Below are 26,225 nucleotides of genomic sequence, written 5' to 3'. Positions count from 1 at the left end.
TAGTATAGAAACAGACATGAACCAAAATAACAGTAATGCACTATTAACCATGTTATAAATGCAATATGGACAAGATGCTATGAAAGTACTGAAAAGGGGGCATTACCTCTGTTGGGAGAGGAGTGAATTATCTGCATAGGGTCCCTGGTTCTTCGCCTTTATGGGTCCCTGAGACCTGTAAAACTGAGATACAAGCGTTTGGAACAGCTTCTCTTTTTACCTTCATGGCTTTCATGTGCTTGAGATAATTTGGCCTCATCTATTCTGCCTTCCACTTGCCATTATTTTCTTTGGAAGTGAATAATTGTCACTATATCACTAGGTGACAGAACAAGTCTCCCAAATTAAACGTCTAGAACTACTCTTAGGAAACTGTGGAAGCTGAGAGTAGGACTTGTTCGGATGCCTCCTTTCCAAGGGCTGTTTCAGTGTTAGTCATGGATGCACCATGATTCAGATTCACATCTGCAGTCAAGTTCAAGTAGCCCAGCTCCAGATGGACATCCAGCAGACTTGTAGAAGTGCCTTGGTGTTCGGCTTTTGAGTACCTAGTGAAGTCATTTGATTCCTAACATTTGTAAGTTCAATCAACATTCCTATTTCCAGTTGGAATTTCATTAGGATTTGAGATTGTATTATATTGCTGTCACTTATAGCAGTAGCCAGCAGATGGCAATGTGAAAGTTACTTCTTTGTGGAGTTTTCCACCTCAGCGTTGTTTGAAGGCTGTGGGGGTGTTCTCTGTCTAATGGAGACCCCCTTGTGGGTACTGTGATCTTTATGTAACTCATTTCAATAGACCATTAATATATTCAGTAATTTAGAAAACAAACTCGATCAAATTCGATGCCACTGAAAACATTAAAGCTTGTATGTTTGAGAACTCATCCTAAATAACTAAAAATGTGAATGATTTCATTATGCACCGATCAGTTGTTTCTTCCTTTTAAACAATTGCTCAATTTCAGGCAGGAGTCAAGCTTTGGGTTTTCTCTCCATGTTCATCCAATTTTTCCTTTGCTTTCCCTGGCTGTAAGATGTCACAGAATAGCAGAATTGGAAGAGATCTCAGAGCTCATCCACCCCATTAATCCCAGCCTTTGAAGCATCCACGAATCGTGATCTTTCAACCTCTAGTTGAACATGCTTGGTGGCGGAGAACTTATTAAGGCAGATTTTACTTAGTAATTTAGATTGTGTTAATCATAGAAAGTTGTTCTTCATAATGAGCCAAAACCTGCCTTCTTGGTGTAACTTGAATATCCCAAGTCTCATATTTGGAGAGTCCTATTTTGCATTTATACCCTAAAGCTTACTGACTTGTCCCCTCCACTGCTGATGGAGGGCCTCTGGTTCATTTACTCCTGCTTCTTTCCTAGCAAAGACCAGCTATTGCTGTGAGTTCTTAGAAGGGCTCTACCCATGCCATCCCGGAGGGGGAATGTCTTGACCTCTCCTGCTGCTGCAGTGGGGCCCTGAGAGAAGGCTGCTTCTCAGGAGCAGGTGCAGCCTCTCCATGCTCCCTAAGCCATAAAGATTCAAAGGGCCACGCTGGGCTACATCCTCCACAGGAGTTACAGCCTCAGAGCAGCTTGGTGTTCTGTGCAGAAATGAGAAGTCTACCTCTGTCCTCAGTTTGGCATTGAACTTTGTCACTGAGTACCTAATGCAGCATGGATTAAGACCCTGAGCCCAACTGAAGTCACCAATATTAAGTTCCTGCAGCCCATGTTAATAGAGAGTCCTACCTTACAAGGCAAATATCAAATCTTCTAAGTCAAGATCTAGTTCGTATGCCAAATAGAACATGACTCCAGACTGGCTGAATGTCTTTGGTTCCCAAAGTTTGATTATTAAACTTACCTGATTTCTTGGACTTCTGCAGACCAGAGTTTGGAGAGTTATCACTGCATGTCCTAAGTTGTCCGGGGTTTGAGGAAACATTTCCTTGTTAACTGACGGAGAGTGTACAAATTGGTACCGTTCTCCTGAATTGAAATACAAGGTTCTATCATTCTGCTAATAGCAGTGACACTTTTCTATGTTACACTTAAGAGTTGAAAACACATTTTCATTTATATGGTCTCATTAGGTTCGTCTGGTCCTCCCAGTAACTGTAGGTAACTACATGTGAGGAATAACTGTGATAATTTGCAGTGAGTGCCTTTAGCCAAAAGTAAAATAATTCAAACCTCATCTTTAATAGCTGCACATGTTTTTATAGTGCACAAAAGATTTATGTGCTTTGTGATTTTTGTAGGAAGGCTTTTACCTTTCCATAAAAATAAATAAGGGCCCATGCAATAAATACTATCTAAATTATAAGGAAATATTTTCAGTACAAAATATAAGTGGATTATCATTCCATTCCATAGTAAGCATAGAAATAATTACGCTTCATCTGTTTTCTTATTTGGTATTTCAGATATTTTTTGCCATCAGTTCCTTGAGAAACTGCATACCCAAGACTTTTCTAGAATGGTATTTACATGCTTGTAGGAAGTCGTTCCCCAGTATAAAACACTTCAATTTAAGAAAGGTGATTGAATCTGCCCTTTTGAGTGGGATGTGGAGCCAGGACTAGGACAAGACAAGTAAGCACCCAGGGTGCTTGTTGAACCTAGGATTGAATGTCTCCTTGAATTTGTGCTCTGGGTGCCTTGCTACATCCCCCTAGCCCAGATCCTCAACATACTGGACAATACGATGTATGATGGTTAATTTTGTGTGCCGACTTGACTAGGCCACAGGGTGCCCAGACTTTTGGTCAAACATTATTCCCAATATATCTGTGACAGCGTCTTGGATGAGATTGACATTTGAATCAGTACACTGAGGGCATGTGGCCCACATACATTGGGCCAGTGTCAGTGGGCCTCGTCCAATCAGTTGAAGGCTGGACTAGAGGTTGACCCTCTTAGGAGTAAGCGGGAACTCCTTCTGCCTGGGTGCATTCACACGGAAAGACTGGCTCTTCTTGGGTCTTGAGCCTGCCTGCTTTCAGACTGCAATGTACACCTTTCCCAGTCCTTTGGACTCCGATTAGAACCATACTACTGTCTCTGCTTGGTCTCCAGCTTGCTAACTGTCAGCTTCCATAGTCATATGAGCCAGTTTCTTATGATAAATGTATCTGTGTATCCTGTTGGTTCCTTTTCTCTGGAGAACTCTGACTAATACATCTAGTTTTCTGTCTCAGCTGCCTAACAGTGGGAGAAGTTCCTATTAAAGAGGGGCAAATGGCAGCACCGGCCAAAATCCTGATCAACTTAAGCTCCTGGGACCTTGGTTTCTTCAAGTACTGAAAGGAAATAATTAGTTTACTTTTTACAATGGCAGCAAAATGCAGTTGCATAATGTGTACGAAGTCCTTGACACGTAGTAGACACTGAAAAAGTAAAGGTCCTTTCTTCCCTTTGTATTAATGAGCTGTTAGTGCTCAGTGGGAGCCATGAGGCCAAAGGGGGTAGTCCGCCAGATCCCAGGCGAGGGACTGTGCTGGCAGGATGCCCAAGTTCCACTCCAAGTGACAGCATCCCACCCCCTGAACTCAGAATGTCACCCCGAGCTGGCCTCGGGAGACCTGGCTTCTGGCCCGGCTCCCACACCATTTATCTGGGGCCTCAGACAAGTATTTCATTTTCTTTCTCATTTGTAAAATAAGAAGGCTCCTTTCAGTTCTGAATTCTCTGTGATTTATCAGTCATTACCATTTCCACATTGTTCTTGGTTTTGTGTTTGAATTCAGGTCACAGGGAGAAAGCTTGGACAACGTGGTTAATTGTAACAACAGCAAAAAACCTTGAGCAGAATTAACTTTTCAAAATCCCGTTTGCCTTTATAATGCTAATAAAATCAACTAAAGTCTATTTTAGACAACTTACCTCTGGTTCTCCTATATGCTTGGTTTCGGTCCATTTAAGTTGACCAGTAAACTGACTTTAGGAGTTAAACTCTGAGGCAGGTAGACAGGACAGCTGTATTACTAATATTTATCCTTTAACACCTTCTCCAAATTGTAGCTCCTTTCAGGATGTAACATTTATTCCTGGCTTGGCTCTTTACAAAGAATCGAGGAATCAATTCTGAGATCTTGTCTCACTGCTACAAATTGAGATTTTTTTTATTGCGAACTGTATAGTAACTATAACTCACAAAACCCATTACTCAATCAGGAACATAAACTAGACTTCATTAGAGCTTGCAGAACTTAATTTCCTGGGTATAACTATCTTTTTTATGAATCCTTACAGAGTTTAATTTTAAGTTCATTACTTTTTTTCCATCATAAACTAATATACCCTCTAAAAATTTTTGGAAAATCCAGAAAAAGAGAAAGAAGAATGGGAGAGGAGAAGTCGTGTATAGTTAACTTATATTAAGAAATGTTAATATTTTGGTGTTTTTTCCATTAAGGTAACAATTTGTGTCCTTTCTTGTTGTTTGCTTGACATTGGGGCAATTTCCCATGTTATTACATGTATTTGGGGATTTATTGAAGCATTCTACTTTGATTATGTCTTTAGATAATTTTGCACTTTACAAATAACACTGTGAAGAGAAATTTGATGCGTTAGTTTTTCTACATTAGGATTAATAATAATAATAATAGTTCCTTAGGACTGAGTTCCATCTTGGAATTTCTAAGTCAAAGCACCTGATCATTGTACAGGCTCTTGGCACATACATTACTGCTGAATGGCTTGTGATGGCTACTCCATTCTTCCAACAGAATTATGCAAGGGTGTCCTTTTTGGTTTTCTTTGGTGGCTTATTTCTAAACTTCCAAATGGTACTGATGGTAGTTGATTTGTGCCTGCATTTTGCTAAGTTCTGACAAGTTTATCCCAGGGGGAAGTTCATACTGTAGGGGGCAGTGGGGGATCAGCAAGGGGCTCTCCTCTTCCACACAGGGATGTTAAGTTCCGCCAAGGTAAAGAGCTCTGCGTAGGGATGATTATTAATTGTGAAGATAAGACTCCTCAGATAGATGCTAATTATAAATTATACTTCTAGTCTACAAATACAAAATGAGTGGGTGATTTCTAAAGAGTAAAACAGGTCATTTCTTTTCAACGTTGCAACCAAATACATATTCTACTCATTTAAAACGAATAGGGATAAATATTTATGAGTCTCTCTGCGTGCTTCATATACAAATGTAGATATAGTTACCCAAAAATATTTTGAAATGACGGTGACTGGAACATCTATTTTTGCCTGTATACTCTTTAAAAACTATTTTAAAAAATATATTAAGTAATTTATTCTCTAGACGCTCAGCAGTAGGATTTCCTCACGTTTCAGAGGGACAAGGCAGAGAGGGATTAGCAAGTAGATCAGCTTCAAAGCCTAGAGAGTTACTGTCATCAGTGGGTAGAACGTAACACTTTGTAAGAGGAAGAATGGTGTATTTGCTCCATTTATCAAAACAAGGGAACTCTTACAGGCCTTCTGTGAAAGGGGAGACAAATTCATTTGCTAATCAGAGCTGTACATCCAAGTGGGTAGAAGGGGAAAGAGTAGATCTCGGGGGAAGTTTAAGAGAAAGTACTCAGGCAGCTAAAGAGCTGGTTTCACTAGATCCTGCAGTCTTGATATCTGAGTAAATACTGTGCATTTTTAGCCTTTGAAGTGTCAACCTCTGCTGAATTTGCTCTCAGTGGAATAAAATGTTCAGGAGGAAATAAACCTGGTAGGTAGACTCAAATTATTGTTTATAAACTGCTGGCTTCTCTGATACTGAGCATCGCAGCCACTTCAAAGGCAGGAGCCCTCACATGCTTTTTGGAGTGAAATCTGCCGTGAACACGTGGTGAGCAGAAGGGAAGTGGGCCAGCCTGACGGAGGGAAATCATTCTCAACCATCCCGGTGGCTTGCTCTGAGTAATCTCATCAACTGGTTATCAAAATGTATCTCTGCACTTTGAAAACATCAGATACTGGTAAAAACAGAGGTGTGCATCCAAGGATATCTGTGCTGTGAATATCCAGGTTTGCATATGCTTCTGAGCAGGTGACTCTAATGAGTGGTGAGTCTTAGATCACCAAGAGCACAGAACTGAGGTGCTGAGACTTTAACAATGAGAACTAAGTCTTTACTGAGCCCAGTTCTCTCCCTAGTTATCTATGCAGGATGAACTATATTCTTCCCAAATGCTTGGGACTCTGTTGAATCTTGGAAGAATTTGTCAAGGGCTGACTCCACTTAGAATCATAACCTCTTAAAAGGGAAGGCATCTTTGAGATTCCTTCCAAACACCTTATTTTTCAGATGAGAAAAATCAAAGACCAGAGATGATGATTGACTTTCTGAGGATCACAGAGAAAGCTAGACACAGAGCTGGCAAAGGAGCACATATCTTCTGACAGCCGGAGCAGAGCTTTTCCCTTCCCCAGTCTGAAACTTAAGGCTGTGAGAAGGTGCAGCATGGCCACATCACAATCCAACAGCCCCATAAAATGTGGAAGGAAAGAATTGCCCATAATTTTTCTCCTGGAATGGAGTATGAGGAAATCCGATGATCTGTTTTTGTGTTATCCAGTCCAAAACATAGACAGACAGACAGACAGACAGACAGACAGACAGACAGACAGACACACACACACACACACACACACACACACACACACACACCCTTTAAATGTTCAACTCGGGGCCAATAGCCGGATGGGATGGGAACTCAGTTCTGGCCATGATATGTTTCACCCAGCACAGTGCCTAGGACATGGTAGATATTTAACAATTGGCCAAATCTCAGGCCAATATCAGTGTGAGTTTTTTCTTTTTTAATTTCAACATTAGCATAATGGAAATGGTTGGTAGGGAGGAAGAGTGGTATGATGGAAAGCATGCTGGGCCAGTCCTGACTGGATGGGCCTAGGAAATATAACTCCATGGCCTTCAGTTTCCCTACATGAATCTCCTAGAATTTTTCCAGCTCTAAAATGTCACGTTCTGCCATTTTACCTTAGAGGGGCTTTGTGAAAACTGACCTGTTTCCAAAGCTCTCTGAGATCCTTTATTGTGAGAGTTGAAGTGTTGAAAGTCAGATAATATATATCTTTAAAAATAGCACTGTCTTTACACGACTTTGAGAAGCTGGCCCAGGTTCATAGAGTGGCGTGGTGTTTTGTCTGCTGCCTAAGAAGGAGGAAAGACATTATGTTAGCACAACGTGTACTGACCCTTATGTTCTGTTGTCCTTCTCTTAATTTGTTTTAGAATGTTGGCTCCTTCTTGAGGGTGAGTTCTTTCCCCTAGAATCCACCAATCTTAGAATGACAACCCCTCTCCCTTTCCTTCCTCCTTACGTTTAGTAAACTTGATTTTTCCCCATGATACTAGAACTTTAATTTCCTCTAGTAGTATCTACCACAGTGATATAGCACAACCAAAGAAAACGGAGGGAAAACACTGAAGACAGAAACAGAAGAGATGATGCCAAGGTGAGTCTTCTTTTTTTTTTTTTTTTTTTTTTTAAAGACAATAGAAAGAGTTCTGTGGAAATATTTACTCTCTGGGAGGGAGATAACTCAGAAACAAATATAATGGAAAGATTTGATTTTTTTTTGGAACAAAGCAATTTTGGAGGGATCAGGAAGAGTGATACAGAGTAGCATGGACAAAAGATAAAGTTTAGAAATGGAAAAAGTCAAAAAAAAAAAAAAAAAAGACAACACACCAGTCCAGAGCAGGAGGAGGGAGGAGGAAATGTTGAGGGAGGTTGCTTGTGAATACAGGAGATTTTAAGGTCAACCACGGACTAGTAGAGCCAGAAGGGATGTCAGCCTCTCACAGGAAGTGTGCAGCCCAGATTTTCAAGTACTTTCTATAAGAATTCCATCGTCATTTTAGCTATACAGAATTTCATCATATTGATGGCCCACACTTTATATCCACCCAGAATCTTACTTGCTACAATGAAATCTCATTTCTTTTTGTTGTACCTTTAAGGACTGGAGGACAGCCATGTAGCAAAACTTCACAGACATCAGAGACTGGTTTTCCAGAATTTTATATATATATATATATACACATATGTATATGTGTATATATATGTATATATATAAAAGAAACCCACCAAGAATTATAGACAAAAATGAAATTAGAAAAGTCATCAATCTCAATACTGAATTTTCCAAACCAGTCCTTCATTAGCCATTCTAAATAGTTTTAATAAGTTTTTGATATGCTTCTCTGAATTTGTTGGATTCATTAATATCATTTAAAATAGTAATATTATACCTAGTGCATTGCATGAAGGAAGGATTTTACACACAATAAGTTTTGTAATCAAGTTGACTTTTTTTTTTTGTATAGTCGACTTTTATTAGTGGAAATGTAGTAGAATAGATATATTGAATAATATATTTGGTGAAAATAGCCAAAAAAGTTGAATACATTTAAAAAGTAAATTATTACCACATTGCCCAGTTGTCAAAAACAGAAAGAATCTGCAAAGGCCAAAAATGAAGGAAGAATGGAAACCCTCAAAGGAAAACGAACGCCATTTTGATCAGATGTATGAAGTCAAGATCCAGTCCTAAGTGAAACATAGAACTGACATTGTATAAACCTGGTATCAAGTCTTGTGTTTAAGTCCTTGATCCATTTTGAGTTAATTTTTATGAGTAGTATCTAAGATAAGGATCCAATTTCATTTTTCTGCATGTTTATACCCAGTTTTTCCAACATGTTGAAGAGACTGTTCTTTCCCACATGGGTGCTCTTGGCCCTCTTGTTGAATATTAATTGACCATATATGCAGAGACTTAATTCTGGGCTCTTTATTCTATTCTATTCTTCCAATCCATGACTGTGGGATAGACTTTTTTCATATAGCATAAAATTTATTACTCAAATTCAGGTTGTGATAAACTATGATTTTCCAGACTGATTTGCCTAATTTCAGTTGCCCCGTTAGGCTTTAGTGGTTGGCACATTTCATTCCAGTTTTAATGGTATCATATTTTAATTGGTTAAGATTTGGATACTTCTCTCTTCCAGAATATTAAAAATCTACTTAATTTAAGAAAATCAACAGCTTTTGTGAGCACCTTCACACATTGTTTATGAAAGTCACTAATAAGAATATCTAATAGGTTGGTTGTCCAAGACAGATCTGAATGAAACACCATTCGGGATGCACACCAGGCTGACACAGGTTTATGCTTTTGGCGTGGCTCTTAATTTGATTGTTCAGCCATCCCACAGAATGGTATAAAGGCTGGATGTCCCAGTTGTGGGAAGGAATCAATACTGATTTTGAAACAGAGGCAGACTGTCTCCATTGCTCCTGTCCTCTCTTCTGAGGAAGGACATCAGTTTTGTGAGGCACTGTTTGTGTCTTGCAACTCTGTGTTGATGTCTCGGCTGTTCTTTTAGGTATTAAAAGAGCCATGAGAACAGATCCTGATGCTGACTAGTCTGTAATTTCCAGAGCCATCCTTTTTTTCTCCTGAATACAGGAGACCCATTTCTCAGTGCTTTTTAATTTCCAGACATTCACACAAATCTTGATGCAGATCATATTGGCCCTGCTGATTTGCGTACATACACTTCTGTCATTGGTCTATTTCTTTTCCTCTTTATGTAATCTGTTATCCTCTGTCATAACTGGGAACCAAAACCATCTCTGATATTTTCTTAAAAAAAACCAGTCAAACTGAAGATGTTAAAAGCCTGATCTCTCTCCCCTATGGTGTTACTGGCCTTCTTTGATCATCTGTGTGTGTGTGTGTGTGTGTGTGTGTCTGCGCATGCATGCACAAGACATTTGAATTTACTTTTATAAAATGAAGTTGGACTGCTGAAAATAAACTGGTAAATAGTTATGGTCTCAGCCTTTAGTAATTATAGTCAAACAGAGGCGATATGAGGCCAGATATCCCGTTTCTATGTAGATGGGTATAATGAATGCATTGTGAGTCAGTAATTCATATTTTAATTTGAAAGCTAGTAACATATTTACAATTGGAGAAGTTCAATATAGTAGCAGTAGAGTTATAAAAAATTTAGTAGTGCTATTTTGAACAAAGAGCTCTAAAGGCGTATACATTTGCTGGAAATTAGGTTTGGCAACTTTCAAATATGTTCCAAAAGAAAAAAGAAATCGTGGTAACAGGTAACAAAACTGAATTGGTGACACTGGGGTGGGGTGGGGGTGGTACTAGTTGTGAGGGAGGGGGCCAAGATGCAAGAATAACTCCTTTGATGTGTCCTCTATTTATTTATTGCTTCTGGCTTTATATACTCATCTGTCTTTAAAGATCTGATGTTTAGTCCCAAAAGATGGGACTAATCTTTCTTCGAATATCTTTTATTCTGTCATTAAGTGTTTCTTCACTTCAGACTTCTTTATCCCCTTAGCTAGATGAGAGCTGGTTTTTTGGTTTTTTGTTTGTTGTTTTTTTTAAACTGCCACAGCTCTGGATTAGTCCTTTTCTTCCCAAATCTTCTCTTGCGTGCTTCCTTCCCTTCCTGCCAAAGTGAAGCCAATTAAGCTACACTAAATACCTACATTTTGAATTTAGTAATAATGTAATTTAGCTTAATAAGAGAGAGAAGTAAATATAAATCTTAGCTAATGTAGATAATGACATAATGGCTTCCTAGCCAGGTCCCAGTCATTTGAGAACTTCACATGAGAGCATATCTTTTGCTGAATAAATACATTTTCCACTTATGTTTTTAACAGTGATTTGCTGGAAAAGTCTTTTTACCCTGATATATTATCTTAAAGCACACAAGCTATACACTTAAGTAAAAAGTTACTGGCTTTGATTAAATTGCTTTATACAAATGAGTGTCTGTTGGATTTGGGGGAAATGGCCTTTTAAGCTTTTTAAAAATCCTGCCCGTTAGGTATCCACGCCCTCGCTTAGGGGCCTGAGGAGTTCAAGGCTGACAGTAGCTGTGAAAAGTTTCATAGCCTTTTAAGAAAGTTCAGGGGCTGTGTTTGGGGAAGAGATATACATATTATGCAAGGCTGCTAGCTAATGCGGAGAGTGTAACATATGGAATTCATAAAGGTCCAATTACAGGACCGTCACTGTTTGCCATGGTTTTAACTTATGTAAGTTATTGATTATACTTTCATGAGATCATAATCAAAAGGTTATTCTTTGGTAATGGTGTGTTAGAAGAGCTTTATCCTGAACTTCAAAGCTGTCCTCTGAGCCCCAAGAACAAAGGCTCAGAAGTTTGAACTGGGGCCAGAATCAGTCTGTATGAGTTAACAATGTTCCAGACTGTCCAGGAGCTGAATCAACCCATCCACGTGCGTGAACTTTCTCTCATCACATCAGATCAACAGTCATCACTAAAAGATGACAGTTGATTCAGCTTTAATGTGCCTTTTTTTTTTTAATGAATCAGCTTGACTAACTGTGGTGTCTGCTCGCATCTGCCTCATAACTGTAAAGTACTGTCTTTCACTGTGCTCTTAGAAGACGGTGATTATCACTAAGTAGGTTTACCTCTAAGAAAAGGAACTGCACGTACTAAATAAATTACAGGAAATAATTTTTAGAAATGAGAAAGCTAGTATGTCACATAATAATTAAAAAGTCATAAGGTAGGGGGTTCAGATTGGTCCTAATATTCTGACATGTTTGAAGTGGGCAAGACAGAGAGGCTGTGAGGTCGGCTAATGTTTAAATGAAAAATATGCTGCCCTCTCCTTCGCTCTTAAAAACCCTTCTATGAGGATCTAAGGGCTTAAAACTATTACACCAAAAAAGCAGAACGCCAATATGGGTAATCACAGAGAGCAGTCTTTACTCTTTTTCACAATAGCACCTCCCAACCTACTCTGTAGGCTGCCTTCCCCTGGGCCTTTGGATGAATTGTCAGGCAGATCTGGGATTTCTCTAGTCGGCCAGAAAGAATAAAATGTCCTCTGATGACTTTAGTGCTAAGGTTATTCTTGTTTCCGTAATTAACATATCCATTTCTGTGTAGTAGGAAAAATTCTCATCTTTATTCATGGTTAGAACTCCTCCCCACCCTTGGCTGTGACCTGGCTGACTCTTCTCTCTAGACCACCTCCCATTCCCCAAGGCTGGGTGACCGGGTTGCAGGTGGAGGGCCTGGAAAAGGTGAGACAAGATAAGAGGCAGGGCATTGATGTCACTCAGTGTTTAATTCTGCCCCAGAGGATGTTCAGTGCTCACCGTGTTAGTGTGGACACATTTCTGGGTTCCTCCACTGGGAGGATGTGACTCCTTTGCCTGTGATCGTGCAGTGCTTCCCCCTCCCACTGGGCGCTCACAATCACAGCGTCCCATCCACTCTGGTCCTGCCGCACTGGCCTCCGTGCTGTTTCCTGATGGTCCTAGGGACCATCCCACCTGAGGGACATGACACTAACTGTTCTTTCTGCTGCTGTGCCTTCCCCCAAGTATTTGTTCAGTTATTTACCAGCTTTCTGACGCTCGTATTCACCTACTTGTATTGATATAGAAATAGTGTGTAAAAAAAAAAAGTTCTGGTTTAAGTCAGTAGTGTTCATTGCCTGTATTGTCAGGTATACAGTACAGTGTTAAGCAAGGTGAGAGGTACGGAAGTCTCAGTTCCTGTCTTTGAGAAATTCTGCTAACACTACTCTTTGCCTGAACTTTCTTAAGGAAATAAGAGTACAGTTGCCCTTTGGGATTCACAGGGTATTGGTTCCAGGAGGCCCCACGGACACCAAAATCCAACGGTGCTCTGGTCCCTTAGTATAAAAAGTGGTGCAGTGCAATGAATACAGTCAGCCCTCCATATCCATTGTTTCGCTCCGCAGTTTTGTCCCGGGTTGGTTGAATCCATGGATGTGAAACTCATGGATATAGAGGGCTAAATGTATTTGCTTCTGCTTAAATTAAATCCAGTGTTTTATCCCATACAACCAACTTCCTGTATTACAATTTGAATGGAAAGAAATCAGACAATAGGTAAAATGTTATTGTGGTTAAGTTAGACTGTGTTTATATTTCCAAAAGCATGTTTGATTTTGCCTTTTACCCTAGGGATCAATTTCAGCCAGTAGTTCTGATGAAGGCAAAGTTTTAAAGTAAATTAATTTCAATTAATTAATAACAAAACCTTTCTAAATTGAAACATAAAGAGAACAATAGGTCATTGTATTTAGCTGATCTTTCTCTATTCATTCCTTCTCTCATTCATCCTATGAATATTGATCAAGCACTTCCGACGTGGGGGACGCTGCTCCAGGTGCTAGGGATGCAGCAGTGAGCAAGAGGTGAAATGCTGGCCCCACTTTCTCTCCACGTAGTGAATAGGAGGAGACGATTTTTAAACGTTTAAATGGACATATAACAAGTGACATAAGTGCTATGTGGAAATATAAATCAGAAAATAAAAATACGCATGGTGAGGGTTGCTATTTCAGAAAGGATGAATAGCAAAGCAGCTTGGATGAGATGACATTTTATGTGAGACCAGAATAAAATTCAGGGAGCAAGCCATGTGGATATCTGGGAGCAGGGCACCCCAGCAGAAGAAATAGTTAGTGCCGAGCTCCTCACGTGGGTATGTACCTGGCACTCTAAGGAAACAGCAAGGAAGCTAGTGTGTCTGGACCAGAGTGGGTGCGGAGCCTTGGTTAGGAGCATCCTGCCAGAGGGGAAGCTTTGCCGTATCATTTGGAATTTGTTATTCTCTGTAAGCGGAAGCTATTTGTTTAACACTGATGCCAATATGAGACTCCGTTTTCTTTTTTAAAAGCTTTTTTGATGGAAAATTTCAAACATATACAAATAAAGAATAGAAACATGAACACCCATGTATCCATCACCCAAAGCCAGGAATGATTAACTCATGGCCAGTCTTGTTTCGTCTATACTCCCCACCTAGTTCCCATTCCCAGAGTATTTTGAAACAATCTCGGGTATCGTATCACTTCATCTATAAATATTTTAGTATGTACCTATAAGGATAACTTTTAAAAACCCCACAAAAACATTAAAAATAATTCTCTCATATAAACAAATAGTCAGTTAGTGTTTAAATTTCCAACTATCTCTCCTAAACATCATACATTTTTAAAGGTTTGCTTATTTGAATGGGAATCCAAAAATAAGGTCCATACATTGTGATTGGTTGATAAGCCTTTTAGGTCTCTTTTAATCTATGCTTCCTTTCCATTATCCTTTTTTTTTTTTTTTTTTTTTTTAAGTTTCTTCAAATTTTTGTTGAGGAGACTGGGTTTTGGCCTGTAGAGTTTCCCATAGCCTGGATTTTGCTGACTACATCTTTGTGGTGTAGTTTTACTTGTTCTTCTATCCTCTGAATTTCCTATAAATGAATAGCTTGATAGGACATTTCTAACTTGTTTTAAAGCTAAAGAAATAGGTGATTGCAATTCTGCCTACCTAGGATAACCTCAACTGTAAACTCATATCTGGAATGAGCAGAAAAGGAAAGGGTTTTTTAGACTATTTTCACCGCCATTGCTCTCCTTTTGAACTCTTCTCTCTCTAACCACAGCACACGGCTGATGCCCTTCAGGACTGTGAGAACCCTCCTGTTCACATTCCTCCAGCCCCCCAAACCCAGAAATCCCCAGACTGCTTCATTCTACCCAATGGTTCTCCCACTGTCTGGAAACTTCTGCCCCCACACCCCACCACAGAGGGACCTGTGTATTGATCCTACCATTTGCCAAAGGCTTACTGTATGCCAACGTTGGCTACCTACTTGACACAGATTATTTTAATCCTTGCAACAATGTGATAAAGTAGGTGCTGGCCCCCCTTCACTTCATGCTTGCCAAAGTCCTGTCAGAGCCTACACACCCGTTCTTCCCTCTCCTGAAAACACTGCCCCCTTTCAGCTCTTTAATTCCCACTCATGCAGACCTCACACAAGCCTTTCTTGACCCCCAAGCTAAGTCCAGTTACACATTCAAAGCACTAACATATTTATCCTCTGAAGTCCTTTAACACAGACTTAATTTTTTAATTATTTGATTAATGATCAACTCCCTTCCAGCCTGCAAGTTCCCAAAGGACAGACACTGGATCTGTTTTCACTCATCCTTGGCATTGTGCCTGGCACACTCAACACATATGTGTTGAATGAATTAGAAGCTAAGATTATGCCCAAGGCCAGCTAGTCAGTAGTGGAATAAGACTGTGAGCCAAGTTGGTCTGACTGTAGCCCAAATTTCACCCAAATTTATCCCAGCCTCTGGATGGTGTTATTTGGACTGGTTGCTGACTCAGTGCAGAGCCAGCTCAGGACCAGCTTAGTTTCTGTGTGTGTGGTCTCACTGTCACCTGTTTCCTGCTGACCTGTGATTGGAATCCCAGTGTTCACCTCTCTTAACAAAGCTTCACAAGTATATTTCGGCTTCTGTTCCATTTAAACTCAGGAATTTCATGACTTGACTAGACATGGTAATACATAATTTACCTATTTTTTTAGGATATGACTAATTTGACTTAAAGCCCATATTCATTCTTTATAAACAGATTTTTGAGCCACAAAAATATTTTCATCACTGGGGATTCAAACAAGAATAGACAAAGTCCTTTCTATAGAAGGGAGTAGGGAGACAAGTAAACAAGATTGTAAAGATAAGAAAAAGTATAGGAAAGAGCCTCTGGGGTGGGAAAGTTTTACCAAAAAGGGTGACATTTCCGCTGAGTCGGGAGAGGTATGTCAAAGTTTGCTTGGTGGACAAGGGCAGGGAGTAGACATTCCAAGCACAGAGTCGGGCGCAGGGTTCATGAGAGATCATGGCACTTCCGTAGACTCAGAGCTTGCTATAGTTGGATCAAAGACTTGTGAGGAAAGACATGAGAGAAGACATAAAGTGGTAGCTCAACTCTTCCTTGTGATTAGAAATCATTATGGGTTTTAAGTAGGAGCAGTGATGTGGTCCAGGTAGCATTTAGGAGGAAAAGCAGGATGATACTGTAGATTGGAGGGGATAAATCTGGAGATCATTAATTAACAGGGAGATAGTTAGGGGACAATTACAGGATCATGGGTGAGAAATGTCTGAATCTTGGTAGAAACAGTGGGAAGGAAAAGAAGGGAATAGATTTGAGGAATCAATGAGAGTTTGTGGAGGTGGTTGGTGAAAAAGTAGTCTAGAAAGACCGCCATGTTTATATCTTGGGTGATTGGTTATATAGTACTTGCTGTCTGAAGAAATATAAGTGAGCAGGTTCATTCTAGGAATTTGGTTCTCACATGTTAAGCCCAAGGGGAGATGTCTGGTAGACAGCTGTCCATATGAACTTAGAGCTCAGAAGAAGGGTGAAAAGTGGAGATAAAAATTTGGAGATCATTGAAATGTAGGTATAAATTGAAGTTGTGGAAACAGATGAGATACCCCAAGAAGAGAGCAGAAGCAGGAAGAACAGACCAGAAATTATATCCTGGAAACATCAACATTGAAGGCAGTGGTTCTTAATTTTTTTTTTCTGAGTCATGGACTCCTTTAATAATGTGTTGAAAGCTAGGGTCTACTCTCCCCAGAAAAATAGTTACATGCATGTGAACACAAAAGCTATGGCTTCTTGAATGGTGTATGGGCCACATTCTGAGCTCTTTGTAAGGTGCGGTTATAAAAACAGAAGCAGGTCAAGGTCATAGGGAAAAGACTGATCAGAGAAGAAGGAAAACACAGAGAGACTGTTGCTATATATAGATCAAAAAAAAAAAAAACAGACAAAAGAGAAGTTGATTGTGCTAAAATATTTAAGAGAATACAAGAGAGATTAAGATGGAAAAGTGCTCAATGAATTTAACAACTGGAAGGTTGTCATCAGTGACCTTTTAAGAGAATAATTTAATAGTAATGAAGGCAAAAAAGCCGTATTGTAGTGAGCTGAAAACTGATGGGCAAGAAGCCTGGGGCCATGAGCATAGCGTCCTTTGGAAGCATCATAATGACAGGAGGGAAAAAAGATAGCCTGGTAGAGACAAGGTTGAGTTTTTAACCTTTCATCACATTAATATATGAGAGAAAATGACATTATTGATGGAGCCAGTCTCAGAGGATGTGGGAAGGCCACAGGATTGAATGGATGTGGCCTGTTTGTAGGTGGATGGAGGAAAGTTGAGAGAATTCCTGTCTAGCAGTCTCTCTTCTTGTGGACAAGATCTCATCATTAGTTGAGTGAAGATAGCAGGAATGGGGCAGAGGACTTTGGGGAATCTATGGAATTGCTGGGTGTAGGAGAAGGGGAGACCAGGGATGTTTAAAAGAATTGCTCAGGGGTACTCGGGGGCACCTGGAGTTGGCCATGTAGATTTAGCCAGTCCTCAGATTATGGATTTTCAGCATCAGTGTTCTCCAGGAAATTGCTTCAGTTCTGTCTGTTTCTTAAAGAAGGATGATGGGTGCATGTATGAGTAACAATTTTAAAACGGCAAATATCGGGAGGAGCTTAGAAGATTAAAAATGTTGATTGTGCTGTATGTTCTAGGCAGTGGCTTTTTCTGTGTAGAAGAAAATGTATAGTCATGACTGTTACTGGAATCTTTTGCTAGTAAAACTGGTTCTCTAAATTTTGGATTTTGAAAATCTAATTATGAAGTTACAGACTTTTTTTTTTCTTTCTGTTTGTCTCTTTGGTAGGAACAGAACAACAGGCCATTGGAAGATATCTTGTCATATAGTATTCTGATATATGAAATCGAAATTATATGAACAAAGAAGTTAAATTAAGGCATGTCTCATAACCTTTACCCAAAGTAGTTTAATGCATTTTTTCAAAACATGAAGTTAAGGCAGAAAGTGTGTTTTTTTCCCGGTTTTCATCAAAGAAGTTAAGCTAATACCATCCATGTGGATTCAATAAAAAATATATTAAAGAATTTCAGAAAATTACCTGAAGCTAAAACTAAGAAAAATATGACCTAATATTAAATAGTTCGAAAGCTGTCACTGAGGCTATCTCCTGACATTTCTAAGTCAGTTAAAAATTTCAAACACTTACTTTTTATCAGTAGAGAGAAATAAATATATACCTTTAGAGATAACTATACATTATAAAGAACTCTGGAAGTAATGGAACATTAACTTTGCCTCTTTATTACCCAAATTTCTTGACACATTATGTCATTCTGTTAAAAAAAAAAAAGTGATGTGCTGAATTACACCACTGTGCGAGCTGTGTGAAGGTGAGAACAAGGAAATGAGATACTGATGAAGAATAAATATACGGCATGAGGTGTAAGGGTAATGGCTCAGGTTTTAAATTATTATTAGAGGAGTAACTTTTAGCACATTCTCTCCCCTTCCCCCCACATAAATTTGCAGGGACTGCTCCTGCAGCTGTAAGAAAAGAAATCTTCAGATATAAATCTTGAGATGTGAAGGAAAAAAATAGAAAAAGTATTCCTTTTCCAGAACTGAAATCTCCCTCTCCCATCTCCTCTAGAACACCTGCATTCATACTGCTGCTTTATTAGCCCTTCCATGGTCTCCAGTAATTATTCTGTCTTAGTATCTAGGAGAAACCAGCTGCGCTCCTGAGTTCCTCCACCCTGGTTTCTTTCCCCGTGTCCCCTGTAGAGACTGTCCCTAGTCCCCAGAGTGCCAGCTGCACCACTTGTAATAAAGTTTTCTTTACCCTGTCCTGTCCCTTACCCCGCTCAATGTTGTCCAATACTGTCTGTCTCTCTAGTGCCTGATTTTTAGGTTGGCACTACCCATAACTTGGCAAATACTTGAATTAGGGCAAGCTTACTCTGAGAAGGAGGAACTTGTCCCAGAAATCTTGAGGAATAAAGAGGAATGAAACTTTCAGAAGCCCCTCTGCTGCCTGCATATTGCTCTTTCCATGGGAACTTTTGGCAGTCTGGTGAAAGTGTGTTGAACAGGGGCTGTATTTTATTTAGAACCTACACGGTCTTTATACCGATAGCCTTTTTTTTCAGTCTTCAGAAGAACTGAAAAAAAAACCTTTTCCATTCTCCAACGCTTTGCTCTTCTACTCCTGGGTAACCCCTCCTTCAAAAAACAACAACAACAATAACCCTAGCTTTTGGCTTTATCTAATGCAAAATAGCAATATAGCTGTCTATTGCATTGCTTTCCTATCTTCAGGAATCTTAAAAGAGTGACTAGCCAGTGATTTGTCAGATAACCAGGTCTGTTTCTGGTTTGCATGAGCAGTGATGATTCCAAACCCGAGGAGGAAAAAATGGAAAATGTCTTAGATATTTCAGATTCATGTGAAGCCAAACTGTGTGATCTCCTGCCAGTTTTAGTTTACAAAACTCTCGTGGTCCCGGGTGTGTTTACTTGGACCTTAAGTCTTGCTATTACCATCATATTCCAATAACTTCTCTCCCTCACCCCAGCCCTGGGACTGTGGTCTAGTCTAGTGTGTATAAAAGCCATGACTAGAACAGAAGAACTAGGCTGATGGAAATTATCTCCTTAAGCAATGTTAATTCAATGTCAATTTAATCCAAGGCCAGCGACATAATTGAATAACCACTCTGCATGAGAAGGTGCCTTTTCTTTTCGTTTCTGAAACAAGTTCCTCTTAAAGCCAGTCTCTAAAGAAAGCAAGAAAAAAGTTATTGTGGATATTTCAGTGACCTTGCAATTGCATATTGTGATGTACAGAATGCAGAATTTATGTAAATTTATGCAATTTTACTTAAAAACTTTTAAAATTGTATAAATTGCATGTCATTGTAATTATACATCTGTAACCTATAGGAGAGGCCTCAGTGGGAAATATGAACCAGAGGACCATTGGGCAAAGGTCAAGTTTCAGAGGTGGACCTTGTTTACACTGCTTGCTTATATTCTTTCTGGGAGCCTGATTGCTAAAGTTTTGTCCCCAAACAAGCATAAAATGGTTACAAACTAGGCCCAGGTTGGCTGGATATCAAATGTCAATGTTCATTTGATCGCTCCTTTTTCGAAAATGTTCTCTATTCTCTGTGTATGCTGTGGTGACTGGCCACACAGCAAAGTAGAAGAGAATCTTTTGACTGATGAAAGTAATTTAGCAACTGCCAAAACAGAGAAGCTGCTGCCTATCTGTAGAATCAGAGGCTAATGCCATTTCACCACAACGGAGTGTTCTGGAACGCACCAGTTTTACGCATCTGGATGCTTCTTGGTAGGTCATTCATGCATCCAGCAAATATTTACTAAACACCTTGCTGTGCACAAGGCTGAGTGAATCTCCAACAGAGTGTTGGAAAAAACATTTAATCCCATCCTTAACATAAAGAATCCAAAATGTATTTGAGAGTACACGATATATTCACGTGAAAAGTTTCATAATAAGAGGGGAGAGAGAAATAGCTCAGTGGTAGAGCACACGCCCAGCATGCACAAGGCCCTAGGTTCAATCCCCACTACTTTCATTAAAAGGAATCTAAAAAGGGGGTGGAGGGGTATAGCTCAGTGGTAGAGCATGTGCTTGGCGTACACAAGGTCCTGGGTTCAATCCCCAGTGCCTCTGTTAAGCGAAAAAAAAAAAAAAAGAAAAGTTTTATAATAATACATGATGGTACATGTTTAAGGGCTAGGCTGGTTTAAGTGCTATCACAGGTAAGGCTAAAGGCTTTATCCTGTAGGTAAGGAGCGATAGGAAAGGACTGTGATATGGCAAAAGCAATACTAATTTATAAAGATACATACACCCCAACATTCATAGTAGCACTATTTACTATAGTCCAGACATGGAAGATACTCAAGTGTCCGTCAACAGATGATTGGATTAAGAAGATGTGGTTTATACATAAAATGGAATATTACTCAGCCATAAAAAAGAATGAGATACTGCCATTTGCAACAACATGGGTGGACCTAGAGAATATTATGCTTAGTGAAATAAGTCAGACAGAAAAATATAGAAAACTATATATTAATTACATGTGGAATCTAAAAAATAATACAAATAAATGTATGTGCAAAACAGACACAGACTCACTGACACAGAAAACAAACATGTGGTACCAAAGGGGTGAGGGAAGGGGAGGGGCAAATTAGGGGTACAGGATTAAGAAATATAAATTACTATATATAAAATAGATAAGCAACAAGGATATACTGTATAGCATAGGGAATTATACCCATTATCTTGTAATAACCTATAATGGAATACAGTCTGCAAAAATAGTGAATCACCATGTGGAACACCTGAAACTAACACAATATTGTCAGTCAATGATACTTAAATAAAACAGTGATGTTCTAATTAGACATACTGGCTTATGTTATGGCAGATATTTTAAAGGGGCAGGCAAGAAGAATATTTAAGAAATGTTACAATAATGCCACCTCAAGGAAATAAAAGCTGGGTTAGGGTGGAAGCAGTAGGAATGAAATGAAGAAGCAGAATCAAAAGAGGATATGAGAAGAGAAAGGATAAGATTTGGGTGTCTGGCTATCGGGAGATGAGGTAGAGGCAAGAAAAAGCAATTCTGAGGTTTGCTGTTACTGGAAAAATGGTGATACTGATTGACAGATATAGAGCAATGAGGTGAGGAAGCTGGTTTGGGAAGGTGATGAATGGGGCGCCATGTGCACAAGCATGGCCATGGGGCAGTGTGAATGGTTCACACTGAGCATCATTGCACAGAAGGAAATAATTCAATCTGTGAAAGTGCAGGCGTTTTATGACTGAAAATAAAGAGTGAAGAGCTGAGGCTTGAGTCTTAATGATTTTCTGAGAGTATGAACTGAGAGGAAACTTCATAAGGACACACAGGAAGATCAAGATGTGGGAGAAGAATCAGCAGACTGTTGCAGACTCCAAGGGTAACGAGTTTTGAGTTTGAAGGATGAAATTTTGCAGAGAGGTGACAAGAAGAATGCCAGGGAAGAATGTGAGATCTGGCAATTTTCAGTCTAGACATTCAGGCGTCAGATTATTTTAAGCATTGGGCACGCTCGTTCGTTTTGTTTGGTACTTTAACATTGAACTATTTTCCATTCTTGCTTATTTTAGTAGATTTCTTCTGGCCTTTCACATACCATATAGGAGCTATTTTATACTCCTTTGGTGGTTCTCCTACTTGGGGCCTGGCTAATCTGAACACGCCTGTATGCTATAGTAACAGTAACCTGTAAGAATTCAGTGACTGGAGTATGGTAAACACTCCACAAAAGTTATTTGTAAGATTTCAAGCTTTATGGCAGTAAGTTCTATCTTTTTAAATCACCTGAAATTTTCTTTGGGACAAATCTGATACCTATATTGTTTTAGTGTTTTCCCATGAATGCTTATATCCGCATCATAAGACATGAAGTTAAAAGAGGTTTGAGAGCCATGGTTTTACGAAGAACCTTTGATTCTTAACTCAGAGGTTCCTGCAATTATTGTGCTTATTAGATTAAGTGTGCACCATAAACTCCAAACTTCAAAGATGGAAAAGAAATACTGGATTCTCTCCATTCCTTCCAATGGTTAATGCAGTTCTCCGCTTCATTTCTTCATGTCTACCCAGAAAAGAGTGCCAGAGTGAAGGCCTTCTGAGTTGTCCCATTTTGCTGTTTAAATGATGTCTTCATCTCTTCTGGAAGGAACAACCCTAATATTCAGCCAAGTCGCTTGGAAGCAAGTTAAACGGCCTCCAGCACTCCTTTCTTGATAATATTTGGGTGTCTTTTATATTTCTCTATGAAAAGAAAATTTACTGCATGGCAAACCAGGCCAGCAAGATTTCTCAGCAACTTAATTTAGAAGTGAATTATTCTTCTGAATAGACCCATTCTTTGTTTGAATACAAGGCAGTCTTTTCATGCGTTTCCCAAATAAGCACTCTAGTTACCTCTACCTGACTTTCCACTAGTGTCACTTAATGAAACAAAATGTACTTTTTCCTAATAGAGGTTTCATGCTCTCCAGTATGCCACCTCCCTAGTACAGTTCATGCTCTGAGTTCCTTTTATCTCAGTAATAAATCTGCAGTTTGTGAAACTTGTTCCCAAACTTTAAAGCTAGCTCTCTGTTCTTTTTGGCATAGAATTTAGGTTTTATTTGCCCCCAGATCAGTTTTTCCAGGGGAGAGGTTTAGGACTAAGAATATTTATTATATTATAAATAAAATTAAAACAGAAAGTCCTGTCTCAAAATTATAATATGACATTCATAAATCTATCACTTATTTCATCAGCCATTTTCTATGACTTTGGGGGAAACAGTTAAGCCTTTAAGTTAAATGAGGAATATAACTCATCCTCTATCTCATGTTGATGATAATTTATTTGTAAAAGTATTTGTATGGTATTGGTGGTTTTGGTAGGTTGCTTTATAACACCAGAGTGAACCCCTGAAAGAAGTCAGTGTCAAGATCAGACAAATGGTTGATTGGTTTCTAAGTGGTTTTCACGTTGGATTTTTAAGAAGGCAATGGACATGGACATGAACAAGCTCCTTTTAAAAAATAAATACCAAGTACGAAGAAAATTATATATTTTGGAGATTATAGGAACTTTGCTATCTCTAAAAAGAAAGCCAAATAAAAAAAGGTTCTTTCTGGCAACTGCCTTTTGCTAATGAAATTGAAGGAGAAGACACTGTTTCAGCCAGTTCCTGCCTTGTGATACAGTCTTAGAATTGTAGTAGAAAAGCCATGATGTTTACTGATTCTCAAAGAAATCCCAAGGACACCCTAAAACCTCTAGTGTGAAACTTGTCATTGATAAGATGAGAGTATTGGCTGGCCGGAGAAGTTCATTAAACATAGCTATATCCTGTGAGGCGGTCATGCCAATGCTAATTATGAACTCTCTGGTACCAAAAATAATGGATTTAAGCTTCCCAACCTACTTCACCTGACCATACTCAAAAGCAACAACAGGAGATCCAAAGGTTCTATGAAGTTATGTATAGGACGCTGAGGGAAATTCTTTCAGTCTCACATTCCGTGAACATCATCAAAGGCTTTTGAAAGAGATACTCAGAAGCTACTTAAATACTGAGTCTTGTTTTCTTAAAGCACACTTTCACGGAGACATGCAAGAGATTTAAATAAAAGGTTCTATGAGCATCGCTGTACTAAATAGACATCCAAGAAGAATATTTCATTTATGACTAGAGATTTATACAAATAGAGCCAGTGGTTATCATCAGCCACACAGAACTGAAAGCAGGGTACATGATTAATGTCTGTTTTTAAATAAATGTATTTATTTCACTATAAAAGGTGTGGAACCACATGTAGAAAATTTGGAAAAGAGAGGAAAGGAAAAAAAAATCAGTTACCATCAGTTCTGCACAGTCATTGTTTTAATCTTGGTATCTAGTCTTTCATCCTTTTTCTTATTAATGCAGAAAATGGTTTTTAAGACTTACTGAAATTATGTTTTTTTTAACATTGTGTATTGATTTATAATCATTTTACAATGTTGTGTCAAATTCCAGTGTAGAGCACAATTTTTCAGTTATACATGAACATATATATACACAAGATCTTATGGTAGCTCACAGAGAAAAAAATGTGACAATGAATGAACGTTAGTTTTTATAAATGCAGTTTTAAAATATGTCATTCATATATAAACACACATTTAGTTTGTAATGTGATAAAGCTCAAAGATACAATTTTGGAGCAACAAGTGGTAACGTGGAATTTGAAGCAATATAACTACTGAAATGTTTTATTTTCAGCATATTTGCACTCTATTCACTCAGCTCTTTTCCATCATTAAATGTACTATGAATACAAATATTTAGAATAAGTCCTGGCATGTGGTATGCATTACATAAATAGATGTTATATTACTGTTGCTAGTTGCTATTACTGTACTTGGTAATATAAATAACCCAAAAGTTATTAATTATAAAGGCATATAGCGCTAAACCCTTTCATAATGCCAACCAAAATATGTTTTAAAACTAAATGGTAAATATTATCTAGGAAAGTATAGAGGGAAGTGCAGTGTGGAGAAGTCATTTAAAACACTTGGATTCATGAAACACCATCTAAGAAGTAGCCCACTTTTAATAGGCGTTGGTTTTCCCAAAGGGATGTACTTAATGTTCTCTTTTTCAAAGGAACTCATTCCAGTTGAATTACCTTTCTTGATAACACTCCTTTCATCAGACTTCTTGCGATCCTCTGCCTTCCCTTAGACAGCGTAGGAATTCACTCTCATGACCCTTTATCTTCAGGCTCCTTCTAGTGAATGAATTTAGTAAAATTAATTCACACAACTCTGTTACCCACCTAGGGAACCCTTCTCAGTGGTCTTTTGGAACCATTGCCACAATTCAAAGGGATTGGAGTGGGAATTTGGTCAATGAAAGTACTCCTTTTGACTTAATGAAATCAGGAAGTATTTTTCAGCCAACTGCAAGTATAAACGATGTCTCTATCAGTGCTGAGATTACCCTCTTGCATTACCATCCTCATGTTAAACTCCTTAACGCCTAAAATATTGATACTGTGACATAAAGCAGTTACGTGAATGTCTACCATGTATCTTTCCTATTTTCCATGTTGGAAAATAAATTTTATACTGCATGCAAGAAGGGCCATGTTCTTTTTTAAACCTCTTTCTAGCCCATGTTTATGTAATCAGTTTAGTTAATTAACTTATCCAAATTCTGGATATCTCTACAGATAACTGTAGAACCACTCAATCAGTCTAACTCTCATTTTGGTATCTATACTATTTGTTGATTTTTATTCCTAAGCAAGAAAACGTTGTTTCCATCATAAACCCTCTTAATAAGCCAGCTGAGAATCAGTTAAGCATCAAATCTCTACAGTGAGATTATATGTCACTACTTTCAGTATTTCATGGCTGTTCAAGTAGCAAGAATCACTTTCTCAACTAAACTTAGTAGGAAAATGAAAATGTTTACAATGTAAAGCTTTATGGCTTGTTGTCATTTGTGGTGGTGGTCTTTGCATTGTCAGACTTTTCTCTCCATAATTAAATTTAGATGTTAAATATAAACCTTCCAAAGGAAATGATACTGAAAAAAAAATGTTAACAGCCAGATCATTAAATTCTGGACTTTGATGTCTTCTTTTACCAATAGGTTGCTGTTTTCATTGTTGCTTATTTATTACAGCTTTCGAAATTCTTGTCAAAAGACTCACTTCAGGTTTGAAAATAATTACAGAATGACTCAAGAAGCTGAGATGGATTTTCTAAAGGCTGGTTGAAGATTGTTTTGACCTCACTTGTTTCCTTATGAGCATTTTTCTCAAGCCTTTAAGAGACAGCAACTAAATAATATTGTTTAAGTTAAAAGGCTATCGTGAATATTTTGGA

At 38.6% G+C, this 26,225-nt stretch overlaps 1 protein-coding gene and 1 non-coding gene across 2 annotated transcripts in view; both read left to right on the top strand.

The window, feature by feature from the left end:
* Positions 1 to 26,225, top strand: part of WIF1 (WNT inhibitory factor 1) — a 65,642-nt gene that overhangs the window by 11,801 nt on the left and 27,616 nt on the right. The window lies entirely within an intron of this gene.
* On the top strand, positions 20,383 to 20,454 carry TRNAA-GGC (transfer RNA alanine (anticodon GGC)). The gene has a single exon. It is a non-coding gene; the product is annotated as a tRNA-Ala (tRNA).

The sequence above is a fragment of the Camelus bactrianus genome, chromosome 12 (assembly GCF_048773025.1).
Source record: "Camelus bactrianus isolate YW-2024 breed Bactrian camel chromosome 12, ASM4877302v1, whole genome shotgun sequence".
NCBI classification, from domain to species: domain Eukaryota; kingdom Metazoa; phylum Chordata; class Mammalia; order Artiodactyla; family Camelidae; genus Camelus; species Camelus bactrianus.
Note: the sequence above shows the minus strand (reverse complement) of the source record. Positions and strands in the feature narration are given on the sequence as shown.